This window comes from Engystomops pustulosus, chromosome 3 (genome assembly GCF_040894005.1).
Source record: "Engystomops pustulosus chromosome 3, aEngPut4.maternal, whole genome shotgun sequence".
Lineage (NCBI taxonomy): Eukaryota > Metazoa > Chordata > Amphibia > Anura > Leptodactylidae > Engystomops > Engystomops pustulosus.
The window spans coordinates 136,097,018-136,112,100 of NC_092413.1; positions in this window are offsets into that span (position 1 = coordinate 136,097,018).

A 15,083-nucleotide genomic window follows, 5' to 3' on the forward strand; every position below is an offset into this window, starting at 1 on the left:
TGTGAATAGCGCCCTCTCCTTGTCAGGATCTATCTGGTGAGTCTGCGCAACTCATTCAGAAGCTACTGCTGGGTAAACGTAGCAATTGCAGCCTGAAGCCACTGCCACCATGTAAAGCAAAAGTTAACATGTAAAATGTTATTAACCAATCACATCCTTTGTTCCATTGTAAAGCGAGCTGGAAGCTGATTGGAGGCTGCTATCACCCAACCAAGGGAGTATAAAGACCCCCGCTGGGCGGGAGCACATGGTCTACAGTAGTGATGGGAATTCCGGCTCTTCTTAGTGAGTTGGCTCATTAGGCTCCGCTAACTAAGAAGAGTCGGCTGCTCTGGCTCCTGAACGGCTCCCTATTAAATATATAATAGGGAGCTGCAGGCCAGTCAGTCACCCTACACCACACCATTTTTAACACGATTTTATCGGGTTAAAGGGGTGTGGTGAGCCATTTAGGGGCGGGGTTTAGTGAGTCGGCTCACGTCGTTCACATGAATCAGCCAGCTCTTTATACCGACTCGTTCACAAACGACCCATCACTAGTCTAGTTCTAGTACATTCCAGAAGCAGAGAGAGAATCAGGTCCAGTGTGCAGCTACATGCAGAGCTGCCATTCAGACACACTTCAAGGAAGCAGAGGTGTCTCAGGCCATTGCCTGACACCTTAGGGCAAGTTAGGAGACAAAGCCCCAGAGCAGAGGTCCACCATCCGGACTCGGTTCCATCTACAAGCCCAGCCTGAAGTTACTACCAGGCTGTAAGCAACCGTTCCTGCGGGCCCGCTATCTCCTACCACCTTTCCAGCTTGCTGAGTCTGCTGCTGATGTTAAATCGTAACTGTAAAGCTATAGTGATTTCACCAAATTATTATATGTGATTCCCCTTTTGAAAACATACAGAACGATTCCTACTTTGGGCTGCACGTATGTTTCGTTCCAAAGTTATGGCATTTTCTGTTCTGAAAGTGTTTGACAAAAATCTTTGTCAGCTGAAGTGGGCAGAGACTAATATCTGTCAGTCTATGCCCTCAAGCTGAGACCAGATAGCTTGTCCACAGATCCCATAATGCCTTGGGTTCTCTCTCAAAGTAATTTAGCATTAAATCCATTTAGTTTCCCACAAGTAAGTCCACTTAACACTGCACAGTGCACATACAGGATGTATATAATGACTAGCCTGACAGCTTCCATCAAATGGAGGAGCAGGGAACATGTATTAAGTGGTAGAAATCATTAGTAATCCAGTTACTGTGTGAGCACTAAGAGTTAATAGCTTATCTCCGTGATGGTGAACCTTTTAGAAACCAAGTGCCCAAATTACAACCCATACCCACCTGTTTATCACAAAGTGCCAACATGGCAACTTATTCCCTAACTTATTGCTCCCTGCTCTGTTGTAACTTTCAATCATATCAGTGCTCTGAGGACACGAATACACATCTTCCCACCCCTCCTGTAGTCCCAGGCAGCGCTGTTTCTTTATAATAACATTTATCATGACAAGTCCTGGGCTGCCTGGGAGTGCAAGTAGATAACTTGAGTCCTCTTTGGTGATGGCCTGGGTGCCCAGAGAGAGGGCTCTGAGTGCCACCTCTGGCTTATCTGGACAGAGCTGATATTGCTGATGACAAGGTGGGGGAAGTGAGCAGGAGAGCGGAAACAGACAGAGAAACTTCTGTAGAATCACAGACTGGGATGGAGGGACTGATAGGGAACATGGAGATCTTCTATCTCACTACTCTGTGCAGAAGATATCTGCATTTACTGTCCAGCACACTTCCAGTACGGCTACATTCACTGAAACAAGACCTCCTCCCTTGTGAGCAGGGAGCAGCAGGAGAGGAGGCAGCCATTACATCAATGAGCTAATCTGAGGTCTGTAGCAAAGAAACTACAACAGGCAAAGATAACAGATAACAGGCAAAGTTGTTTTACATCCCAAGAGCTATTGATTTGTGAAATAAGAACCATTACAGTTACTCTTCAAGGCCGTTGCCTGCCATTTCAAGTTGAATTAAGAACTGTAAATTAATTTGCTCAACGTGCCTCCGTGTAATCCCTGGATGAGACTGCTTCATCATCATGGGCTCCCCATCCTCTATCATCCAGGGTTTCCTATATACACCTCAGGGGTTTCCCCTGAGATAAACCTATTGCATCAGCCTTTCCCTCCATATTTCTTCCACACTCCACCTGCTGGAGACCTGTCAGGCTGTAGGCCCTTCATCCGGTCCCAATACCAAGCACCGTGACCAAAGCGTGCCCAAGGCCGCATTAGCCGCATTAGTAGCAGAACACATTGTGACATTGAAAAGTGAATGCGTTCTAACGCATGCGTTTCAATGCGTATGTTTTGACGCATCCAAAACGCCACGTGTAAAAGCAGCCTAAGAAAAAAATTTCATATGGGTTTGTTTTAGCAGCTTTCACTAATCAGTCCAAATGAGAAATGCCACTTATATTTTGGGTAAGTATAATCTCAGATTTATTTATTGGGAACCTGTTCACAATTGATGAGATATAGCACTACCAGCATATTGTCTGAAAAGGTGATAAGGATCTCTAATCTGATCTTTTTAGTATGTGTCAGTTGTGTGTTTCAAATTAGTGAAGCAGCATGTGTGCACGTCGCAAGGAATGACTCAGACAACTGCTGATTAAAGTCTCGCTCATGCCACCCGCCCTGGGTAAATCAGCTCTGTGCGAGTTTATTTGGTTTACCAGTCTATATAGAAAAGTAGAAACAGAGGTAGAAGAGGAGGAGTGTACAAAGCATAACATATCAGGCATCCCGGGTCGTGAAGTCTCTTGATTGGAGAGTTTCCTGCTCTCTCACACTCACGTCACCATAGGGTTGTACATGGATTTCCTGGAATTCTCGAGCCTCAAAGTTTTAGCTGTGGTCCAGGATGCCGGCGCCATCTTAAGTTCATTTTCTATCACAGTACTTTTTAGGAAAATAAGACAAGTAAAAATGACAGGATTTGATCTTTCAGCTAGGTTTTCCTTAACATTCAAGCAAATTAACACCTTTTCATGGCAGAGTGTGGTGGCATCATCCAGATATTAAACTTCAAAGTGAGATGTAAATTGATTGTATACAGTCATGGAGGCAAAGTCATGATTTGCATCACAGTCTAAGAACTGGTTAACCCCTTCCCGCACCTTTATGTGACTCTACGTCACAGGGTGCGGGTAGGTTCTGCACCTTGACAAAGAAGCTGAGCCCTGGCGATCACCGCAGGATCCCGCCAGTTTGCGATTGCCATGATCCCGGAATAATAGCCAGGATTGCTGCTATGGCGGCTCAGATTGTTTAACAATATAGACGCTGCTGTGGCAGCGCTGAGGTCCTATGAAGGATCCCAGAGCTGCCTTTAGTAGAAGCCTGTTAGGATCTTGCTGAATGCATGATCTAACAGTGCAGCTATGTAATATGCTGTAATATATTAGTATTGCAGTATATTACAATGAACAAATGACCAAATGATCACTTGTTCATGTCCCACCGTTGGACAAAATAAAACAGTCAAAAAAAGTGCAAAAAAAGTGCAAAAAAAAATATAAAAAAAAGAAAAAAAAGTCTGTTAATGTCCCATCCCACAAAAAAATTTAAAGACAAGAAAAAAAAAAAGTTAAAATGACCAAAAAACACTACATAGTGTGTATCACTCCTGATACCCAAGGGTGACTGCAAGATACAACCCCTTTATGGTCCGGTCTATAGTTTATGGGTTTATTAACAGGCTGGTTCTCCAACAGGCAGCATCATCCTCCACTCCGGGCACTTCTCCTGTCGTGGTTCTTACCGCCTGGATGGCCATCTGGGACATGGTGGACTTGATGAGGGGGGCCACACAACACACAATAAGTGACAAGAGGAAAATCACAATCCCCAAAATCACCCCCCTTAAAGAAAACCCTCCCAATTACCCCAACCATAAAGTGAAGTACAAGGTTTTCATTCCAGAGTTTCTCTTGAGTTCCCTGGACAGTCCTTCAATCTTTTCAAGAGCATGGGTAATGGATCCATGGATCCATAGGGGGCGATGTCATCCGGAATGTACATGCAGCAAGCCGCTCCCACCATCTTCCAGACTCCTCCCTTCTCAGCAGGGATCATGTCCAAAGCCATGCGGTTCTGGAAAGCATCTTGGATATAATTCACAAATTTTTCTTGATTACAATAAAAACAGTTAACCCAATCAGCATTTTTGTTCATAGCTATCTGGGGAATAATGGACTCTAGTCCTGCCCATATCTGATTGTGGGCCTTTAACTCATCTGGGACCCCCCTTGGTACACCTACTGTATCTGTATAAACGTTGCAATTTAGGTGCTTCTTTCTCAGACCTTCAGAATCCATTGGGATTCTCTACCTTTAGTTTGTGTTTCTGATCAAACTTAAGGAATGCACAAATTTTATCACAGCACCCTCACCGTCCCAGCCTCTAGGCAGGCTTGACCTGACTCTACTATCCCCACAAATCCTGTACACATCAGACACTACCAATACAGGGTTACCTGGGCTGTCAATGTTAAAGAAGGTCATTGTCTTGTTGCACCAACCGGAGGTAAAATCTCCTACCCTGGGGGCATCCTGGTCAGCCCTTTAGACACAGTGATAGTCATGGTTGGGGTGTCCCTGAGCATACAGTCTGTCAGAAGAGACCAGCAAGAGGAATAAGTAAGTTTGCAATAGAAAGCGTGGAAGCATGCTGGCTCCCCTCTAGCTTCACAGACGTGGCACTGGTCAGCAGGGTTTGTAAAGGACTGTCACAGCGAGGCTCCAGATTCTATCTCTCTCTGGTGTGTCTCTTCGTCAACCACGAAGTCTCCGGGCTTCAGGTTATTGTCACGGTTACACCCGCAATCCTCGGTACGGATCACGGGTGCACCCATGCCTGCTGCCGCGGTCCCCTCTCCCCCTGCCCTCACTTACCTCTCCTGGCTCCGGCCTGTACTCTGGCTCCCAGCGTGTAGGCCGGATGCTTCTTCCATGCAGTCGCGCGCTCCCGCCACTAGGGGGGGGGGGCGCAAACTTTTCCCAGCCTTAAAGGGCCCGCGTCCTCCTTATTGGCGACTCCCAGCATCCCCTGCCGGATCTTCAGGTCATTCTACTGGAGTGAACGCATTACTGAGCATTTCCAGACGCCTCCATGATTCCTGAGCATTTCCAGACGCCTCCGTGATTCCTGAACGTTTCCAGACGCCTCCGTGTTCCTGTGGTGTTCCTGTAGTGTTCCTGTGGTGTTCCCATGTTCCAATCCTGTGGCGGTCCTGTATTCCTGTGGCGGTCCTGTATTCCTTTGGTGGTCCTGTTATCTTGTGGCGGTCCTGTAATCCTGTGGTGATCCTGCAATCCTGTGGTAGTCCTGCAATCCTGTGGCGGTCCTGCAATCCTGTGGTGGTCCTGCAATCCTGTGGCAGTCCTGCAAACCCGTGGCGGTCCTATAATCCTGTGGAGGTCCTATAATCCTGTGGCAGTCCGGTTATCCTGTGGTGGTCCGGTATCCTAGTGGTCTTCCGAGGTCCTGCCAGCCGTCCTTCCGAGGTCCTGCCTGCCATCTTTCTGAGGTCCTGCCATCCCGAGGTCCTGTCATCCCGAGGTCCTGCCATCCCGAGGTCCTGCCTTCCCGAGGTCCTGCCTTCCCGCGGTCCTGCCTTTCCGAGGCCCTGCCTTCCCGAGGTCCTCCTTCCCGTGGTCCTGCCTGCCCTGTGTCCCTACCTTGGCTGCCACCGCGAGCCTAGTCTCACCCGTGGAGCGACCTGGTGGCTCCCCGCCGCAACAAGTCCATCCTGATTTGCGCAGGGTTCTGGCGAAGACCAGGAGTCCACTTAGACTCTGCTCCTGGGTTGCGGCTGGCATCGTTATCTCCCGCGGTGGTCCAGGGAGTCCAGAGACTTTAGTCCTAACGGACTATTTCCCATAGACTGTGACAGTTACGCATCCTTAGGTCTCTGTCTGGATCTGAAAAGGAATCAGAAACACTTTTGCAGACCTTTTCCAATGCCTGGCATATTCCACCAGGTTTCCTGCCATTAGCTATAGGGTCTGTAGGGAGTAGAGGCCTAGTCTGTGTGCACAGCCAAAAAGTATCTCAAAGGGGACAATCCCATCTTTCTGCAGTCAGGTGGTCCTGACTGAATAGAGGGCAGCAGGAAGGGTCATGGTTTCCTTGTTACTTCCATGGCCTTCCGGATTGCTGTTTAGTCTTTCAATCCCACCACTAACTTGGGGATGGTAAGGGGTGTGCAGGGCCTGTTCTACACCCAGGAGGGACAATGTTTCAGTTTTGCGACCGGCCTCTATGGTCTCTGGGAGTCCAAACCTGCAGAAAATCTCACCCACCACCTTCGTGACTGCAGAGCTGGCAGTAGCCATCGTCATGGGAAAAGTTTCTGGCCACCCGGTAAAGAGATCAATACACACAAGCATGTATTCCTATGTACCACTTTTTGGTAGCTGGATAAAACCCATCTGCAGTCTTTGGAAGGGATATAGTGACTTGGATGTCACTTTCAGTGGGGTCTTTACCACCTTACCTGTGGCGGGCACAGACTATACAGGCTTTCACTAATCTAGTGACAGGGGTAGTAATGCCCGGGGCAAACCACTGGTGGTTTATGAGCACTAGCATGGCCATTTTGGATGTGTGTTTGTGTCCGTGGGCTATTTGACTTACTGTCGGGTGCAGGGCTCCTGGCAGGCACACCTGCAACACCCTCGCCGATGCAAGGCAGAGGAGTGGTTGCGAATACGTCCCACCATGTAGCTTGCAGCCTGTGTAGGGTCTGATTAGCCTCAAAGCATGTCACTACATAACACAGATAAACATTGCAGTAGTAGATCCTGCCTGGCAAGGCAGGAGTTAAGTGTTTTGCCTGTTGTAAGATGTGTCAGCCAATCACAGGTGTTATACTTTGTCTCTGTGAGCTGAGCTGTGAGCTGAGATGTAATTGGAGGAGTAGCCACCACCTGACCAGGGGAGTAACAAGATCCCTGGAAACTTCCAGAAGAAGTTAGTTCTCTCTCAGAAGAGAGTGCAGTGTGAGGAGAGAGTTCACTCTCTCAGATTAGAGACTCAGAGGAGTCTGTGCAGTCAGCACACCAGACCAAGAGCAGGTGAGCCTAGCCCCTGCCTGAAGAGTGAAGCTAATAGATAAGAGTTAGTGAGGAAAGGGGTATCATCCTACCTTCAAGGGTGATACCTGAAGCACTCCAGGACAAGCTGAAGCTTCCTATTAGGACACAGCTACCTCCCAGCCTGCCCTCTGCATCCAGGCTGGCGATCTACCTCCTGTGGCTTCCTCCAACTGCATCTCAGCAATCCACTACTCTGTTAAAGGCACGTTGCTGCGGTTCCTGTCGGTTCCAATAAAGAACTGTAAGTTGTTTTTGTTCAACCTCTGCCTCCGTCTGGTCCCTGCTATTACGGCTGCCATCATCACAGGCACCCTGTCCACTACACTGGGACTCATACTCTAGACACCAAAGGGTTTCCCCAGGGAGATCCGCTAAAGCAGCCTCTCCCTCATCATTTCTTGCCAACACCACCCTGCTGGAGACCTGCCAGGCTGTAGGACAGCCCTCCGGTTCCCCCATACCAAGCACCATGACACTAGCGTGCCTAGGCCGCAACCGCCAGCCACTCAGGTACTGCGGGCCCCGGCTGACTCCAGGCCCCAAGAAAAGGCTAGGCCCCGGTGGGGGATGTTGCACACCCACTCTCCCAGCATCCAGGTCCCATCAGCATCTGGGCTCTAGCTTTCCTCCACACTTCCTTCTCTTCTGATGACTCTCGGGCCACCAGGGACTGGAACACCAGTGGATCAAACTTTTTAGCTCAGAACTCACCGTTGAGACTACCGGACAATCTCTGGGTACCATCTGTACAGCTGCCTTCGCCACCCTGTTGGCCACATTCTTGCACTTGGCTTGTGGAGTTACCAATTATGTGTGCTTTTACTTTTACTATCCAAACCTCTTGTGGAAGTAAGAGAGGTCCAAGAGCTCTTTAACCAGCGTGACATGCTTAAAGTGGATCCCTGCAGAGGTGAGGAAATCTCTAGCCTTCCATATGGGATTATAGTCGTGTTTACACCACAGAACTATACCTTGAGTATAGATGTTTGCTCTTTTACCTTCTGCCAGCTGTAGCACTTCCCTGAGTGCCGTCACTCCACCTCCTTCGCTGACCTGTGTGGAAGGAGTGGTTCTGCTTTTACTACCTCATGTGCGCCACTGACCACTGCATATCTAGTGTAGAACCGTCTGTCTTCTCCTGCAGACCGGGAGCCATCTACGAGCCTCAGGGCATATTCTGGACTGCCATCTTCCTTTCCTCTGTCAGGTATCTGCCTGTGGCTGAGAAGCAGTGGCCTACAAAGACCACCTTCTCCTGGCACTACTGGAGTTTTTCTCCCCGGAAGCTTTGCAACCTTTCTGGAACAGAAAACACATAAGGTCAATGATCTAGCATCATCCAGTAGGGGGCTAGTCTGCCAGTCTACTCCCTGTAGGGCCGTGGAGTACTGACAGGACAAGTTTTTCCCTCCTTGTGGGAATCTGCACCAGGTATACTGGAATACTTAATTGGTAAAGGCAATTGGTACTGGTAATCTTCATGTAGGGGCACAGAGAGGAAAACATCTGCCAAATCGATAACAGTGAGTAACATGGCATTCTCAGGGACTGCTGCCAGGGTGGGCTAGGGAATAATAGTAATAGCTTCAGTACAATCATTGGAAGCTTGGAGGTTATGGGCCATCCTACATGTATCTGGCTATTCTTTCTGGGTCTTTTTCTTGACTGGGGACAGGTTAAATCATCACTGGGCTATTAGGAGATGAGTCCCACATCAGTTCTTCAATGGGAGCTAACTCTGTCTTGGCGTGGGTGTGCTTGCTGACATCCTCTTCCGTTACCACCCCCCTAGTCCCGCCTTGTTGGGGGAGCCTTTGTTTCCTAGAATGTGGTCACTCACTTCAGTCACTTCAGTAATGTCTCCTCCCTGCAAGTTGAAGCACGCCCACTTGGGCCTGGCACCTCATCGGACCTGAACTTCTCTCAGTCTCACTTTGGCATTGGTCTGTGAAACTACTAATCCTGGTCTCTGTTTTCCCTGGCTTTCCGTCACAGTCTTATCAGTCCCTCTGTATGCAAGTCTGGCAGAGATGTCTCTAATCTTTTAACACCTTTGGTAACAACCCGTTACAAAACAGCTGGAAAAGTGCACTTGGTGTACACTACACTGTCAGGTCATACCCCATCTGTCCAAAATCTGGACACAGTGGAAACTCTTCCCATGACTATTTACGTTTTTGCTTTATCTCATCTAGACATATGGGATTCAACCTTAACTATCTCTAGCCCAGCATCCTGTGCTATCTTTAAAGTTCTGGCCAGACTCCAACGTCTCAACAAAAGTCAGGTACACTTAAATGAAGTGTTGGTGTTTAGTCACAAAGGAAACAAAAGTCATAGGTTCTGTCATAGGGCTGGGGCTTCGTCCTTGCTTGGCATCTAACTCTGTTTGTGGATTACGTGGCATAAGCAGGGCATACTGCATTCTTGCATCATCAAGCATTCTTGCATCACCAACAGCTCAATATGGAGAAATTCTGCTTTCTCCACACTTCAGCCGGCTTTTATTCCAGACATCTCTCCAAGGGTGCTCAGCTGCTAAATTACAACAGCATTTATGGCTGCCAACAGAGAAGAGTCATAGGCAACTTCAGGGACTTATTATTAAAACTGTTCTAAGATGGCCGCCATTGAAGATTGACAGCGACCCGCTGACTTTGCTGGCTGTGCCCGCAGCATCTTTCCTCTATATGAGACTGAAGATTGGCGGCCTTCTCTAACCACCAGGTGCAGTGGTGGAGTCTAAGATGGTGCTGGTCTGGATATGAGACTCCATCTTTTTTACTTTTTCCAATGAGGAAAATATAATAAAATATCTTTTTTCTCAAATTCTCTCCAAATCAAAAACTTTGAAATGTCCCTTATCGACTATCTCTTTCTTCGCTGGGCACAATAAAGGATTCCTGTCACTCTGTCCTGATCCATCAGTCAAAGCCAGAGGCCCTAAGTGTCTGCAAATCTGATAAAGTTTTCTCAATTGTACATTCAAAAAATCATTGAAGGTCAGTTTGAAGGTCAGACCTTAGGCCGGTGAGCAGCAGCTTCGGAAGAGAAAGAACATCCTCCTGGAGAGAGGCACTGGCGCGCTAGCGATAGTTCAGCACAGGGAAGGGAAAGATGTAAGTGGACAGTTGGTTGAGTTAAGTAGGACTGTTGGAAAAGTGCAAAGTTGACATAATGGAACATAAGGGCTGGTAGCATTGTGGTGAAAAGAAAAGTAAGTTTTGAAAGTTTTGCAAAATGTCATTTTAACACTGAAGTTGGAATTACTCGCCAGTTCAGCACTGAAAAAGGTAAGGATCTGTCTCGTCATACAGTGTCTCAACGTTCAAGAGCATTTGGACTGAAAGCTCACTCTGCAGTGACCAAAGCTCTCATTAACATAAAGAATTAAAAGGCTGGACTCACCTTTAATGAGGAGCATGTTATGTGGACCTAGAAGTGGTCCACAGTTCATTTTAGTGATAAAACCAAGTTTACTTTATTTGCATATGAATGGAAAACATTATCTTCATCAACAAAGTGTGTTCTAGTTGAACCCAAATGTAAAAAAGTCACTGAAAGGTGGTAGAGGAAGTATCACAGTTTGCGGAATGCTTTCTGCAACTGGAGTTGGACCTTTTATACCGCTACATGTGAATGCAGTGAATGCAAGTGTATATCAGAACCTTCTTCAACAACACTTGATTCCTTCCTTGTGTTCATCACTCAGTCAGCAATTTTCATGTAAGACAGTGCCGTCTTGTCATGCAGAAAAATGGGTAAAACAGTTCCTTGAAATAGAAAACATTGAAATAAAGAAATGGCCACCCCAAAGTCTTATTCTAAATCCAATCCAATTAAAAAAAAACTCAGAAAAATCCTTGGTGACAAAGTTCAGTGATATCCTGTGGCTGCAGATGTGCTGAAGTCATGCAACGCAAAGGCCTGTACTCTTCCTACTGATTGGTGACATTAGAAAATGTTATTATAATCGTTCTCAGTGCGACGGTCATTGTTGCTCTAGTGGAATGGTGTACCCCTTAAAAAATCCATCAAATGCTGATCAATGGAGATTACATTATTTTTGAAAACATCAAGTGATCATATATTGTTCTTGAATTTTGATCTCCAGTGTATATTTACTTTTTTAACATGTTACTTGCAGACTGCAATGAATTGAAGACTTTCAGGATTTACTTTGGGGCCTTGAGGTTTTAAAGGGTAACAACCACCAATTAAACCTCTGTGGGGGAGTTATAGGCTATAGCATAGAGATATAACACATTTACAATTTGAGCCAGGTTGGGATTTGAACCTAGAACCTGCACGGTCCATGTGCCATAAAGCCTTTATCCACTAGGCTACAGGCTTAGCAGATTGCCATTAGATGAGTTTGATAACTAAGACCTGCTAACTGCTACTTTTACACTGTGACACAGACTTAATGCACTGATATTTGGAAAGGGAACTTCTAAGAGATTATTATTGTAATTATTAAGACAATTATTATTATTTTTTTAATTTTTATTATGGAGACAATTATTATTATTTTTACTATTATTAATCATCGTCTCCATAATAATAAAAATAATAAAATTTATAACGATAATAATTGTCTTAATAATTACAATAATAATCTCTGAGAAGATCCCTCTATATATATCAGTGCATTAAGTCTCATTAAATCCTCAGCTATATAATCACTGAGCTTATAGTTTAGTGGATAGAGGCTTTGTGGATGGAGTCTCCATGGCAGTTGGACTGCAGAGGGTCTGGGTTTGAATCCTGGGCTGGGCAAAAATGTATTTAATTGAACCTTGTGTCTGGGGGAACCCTAGGAGATGCGGAGACCCATATATGGACAGATGGTGATCTCTCCCTGATGACGTGGACCCTGCTCTTCGCTAACCCTACACATCTCTCAAAAGGATTCCCCAGTAAGTGCGGGACCTGGAGGGAATATCCGGGACTATCTACCAGCTGCCCGTGACCGCGGGGTAGAGGTAAAAAAAACGGGACTGTCCCGGCCAATCCGGCATGGTTGAGAGCTATGGGTATAACATGTGGCTAATGTAGCAAACACTGTACACTGCAGGATATGTGGCTAGGATACTGTATATATACTATATATTATACATATATTAAAGTGTAACCATCATTCTGAGAAAAAAAAACCCAACATTTTGCTCCAGGTGTCTCTAGTAAACATTCCTGGAACTATTTTGCCTCTCAGTCCCCATTTAGTACCTTTTTTGGTCCATAGAAACCATGTTTTCCAGCTCTGAAAAGAACTACAATCAGCAAGATGGAGGGACTACCCCGGCCTCTTGTGAGTTAAAGAGGTATGGAAGGTCTAGTCCTCAGAACAAGTCAAGGTATTTTCTTACAGACAAGTATTGCGCATACATACACATACATAGACACATACCCCTGACAAAGCAAGGCAAAATGTGTCGGGTGGTGTCCACCCTTGGTCTGTGTTTACCTGTGCAAATACCTTGACTTGTTCTGAGGACTAGACCTTCTATACCTCTATACAGGTTACTGTCTGTCACGGGCACAGGCACCTACGCAATCCATGTCACGGAATGCGGGTGCGCCCATGCTCCCTATCCTGCATACAGTACCCCCTATAATCTATGAATACAGTGCCCCCTATAATCACTCAATGCTTACAGTATCCTCTGTAATCTATGAATACAGTGCCCCCTATAATCACTCAATACATATTGGGTGCCCATGAAGGACCAGCAAGCGCCAGGACCGTCTCTTAAAAGTGTTCCAGTTTCTGGATCGGGCTCCACACAGTGCAGAGCTTGCTCAGGAATGGCAGCAGGCAAGTGTGAGTGCATCTGCACGCACTGTGAGGCGGAGACTCTTGGAGCAAGGCCTGGTGTCAAGGAGGGCAGCAAAGAAGCCACTTCTCTCCAGAAAAAACATCAGCGACAGACTGATATTCTGCAAAAGGTACAGAGAGTGGACTGCTGAGGACTGGGGTAAAGTCATTTTCTCTGATGATTACCCTTTCCGATCGTTTGGAACATCTGAAAAACAGCTTGTTCGGAGAAGACAAGGTGAGCCATACTACCAGTCTTGTTTCACGCCAACTGTAAAGCATCCTGCAACCATTCATGTGTGGGGTTGCTTCTCAGCCAAGGGAATCGGCTCTCTCACAGTCTTAATAAAACAGTCTGACCGGAGCTCCTTGTGTGTCCTTTTATATATCCTTTGATAAATCGACAAATTCACTCTTTTCCCAACTATGTTCCAAATTCTTCAGTACACTTCCACACAAACGGTATTTGTATGGGAATAGATCCTGTAGCCAAATAGTCTATAGCTACTATAGAAGAGATTAAGCAGCAGATAGGGTAGTATGTTCAAATATATGGAATTTATTTTCTTAAAACATACTCACAAAATAGAATAAAATCATGCGCATATAAAATCCACCATGTGGACGCCAGACTTGCTAGTTCGCTCGACCCAGGGTTTCGCTACCACGGCTTCTTCCAGGGCGTTGCTGGCTAGTAACCTCTCAATCTTTTTATACCTTACACATAGCACAACTACTGTCTTCCATTCTATTACAAAATAGATACTATTTCGTATACATACAATATTTAACAACTATTTCGTATACATACAATAAACACTTTTTCTCTCACAGTCTTGCCTTAAATCACATCCATGAATAAAGAATGTTACCAGAATGTCCTCCAACAGCAACTCCCAACCGTCCAGGAGCAGTTTGGTGATCAACAATGCCTTTTCCAGCATGATGGAGCACCTTGCCATTAAGCAAAGGTGATCACTAGAGATGAGCGAGTATACTCGTCCGAGCTTGATGCTCGTTCGAGTATTAAGGTACTCGAAACGGCTCGTTGCTCGGACGAGTATCTCCCCTGCTCGAGATCGAGCATTTATTTAAAAAAACAGAGTGAAGAACAATGAAGAATAGGATAAAAACAGTGTACACAGTGAACACAGGATCATTTAAGTGAAAAACACAGTGAAGAATAAATTACAGATGTTCGGCACATCTGCTTACCTGTCGGAAGATACGTGCGGAACGGTGCGAACAAAATAGTATGTGAAGAACAATATATATGTGTGAAGAACACATTGAAGAACACGGTGAGCAGGACAGAGACAACGGGGAGCAGCACAGAGACACCGGGGAGCAGCACAGAGACACCGGGGAGCAGCACGGAGACACCGGGGCAGCGGCAGCACGGAGACATGGGGCAGTGGCAGCAGCACGGAGACATGGGGCAGCAGCACGGAGACATGGGGCAGCGGCAGCAGCACGGAGACATGGGGCAGCGGCAGCAGCACAGGAACATGGGGCATCGGCAGCAGCCCGGAGACATGGGGCAGAGGCAGCAGCACGGAGACATGGGGCAGCGGCAGCAGCACGGAGACATGGGGCAGAGGCAGCAGCACGGAGACATGGGGCAGCGGCAGCAGCACGGAGACATGGGGCAGAGGCAGCAGCACGGAGACATGGGGCAGCGGCAGCAGCACGGGAACATGGGGCAGAGGCAGCAGCACGGAGACATGGGGCAGCGGCAGCAGCACGGAGACATGGGGCAGAGGCAGCAGCACGGAGACATGGGGCAGCGGCAGCAGCACGGAGACACGGGGCAGAGGCAGCAGCACGGAGACATGGGGCAGCGGCAGCACGGAGACATGGGGCAGCGGCAGCAGCACGGAGACATGGGGCAGAGGCAGCAGCACGGAGACATGGGGCAGCAGCACGGAGACATGGGGAAGCAGCACGGAGACATGGGGCAGCGGCAGCAGCATGGAGACATGGGGCAGGGGCAGCAGCACGGAGACATGGGGCAGGGGCAGCAGCACGGAGACATGGGGCAGCAGCACGGAGACATAGGGCAGCAGCACGGAGACATGGGGCAGCGGCAGCAGCATGGAGACATGGGGCAGGGGCAGCAGCA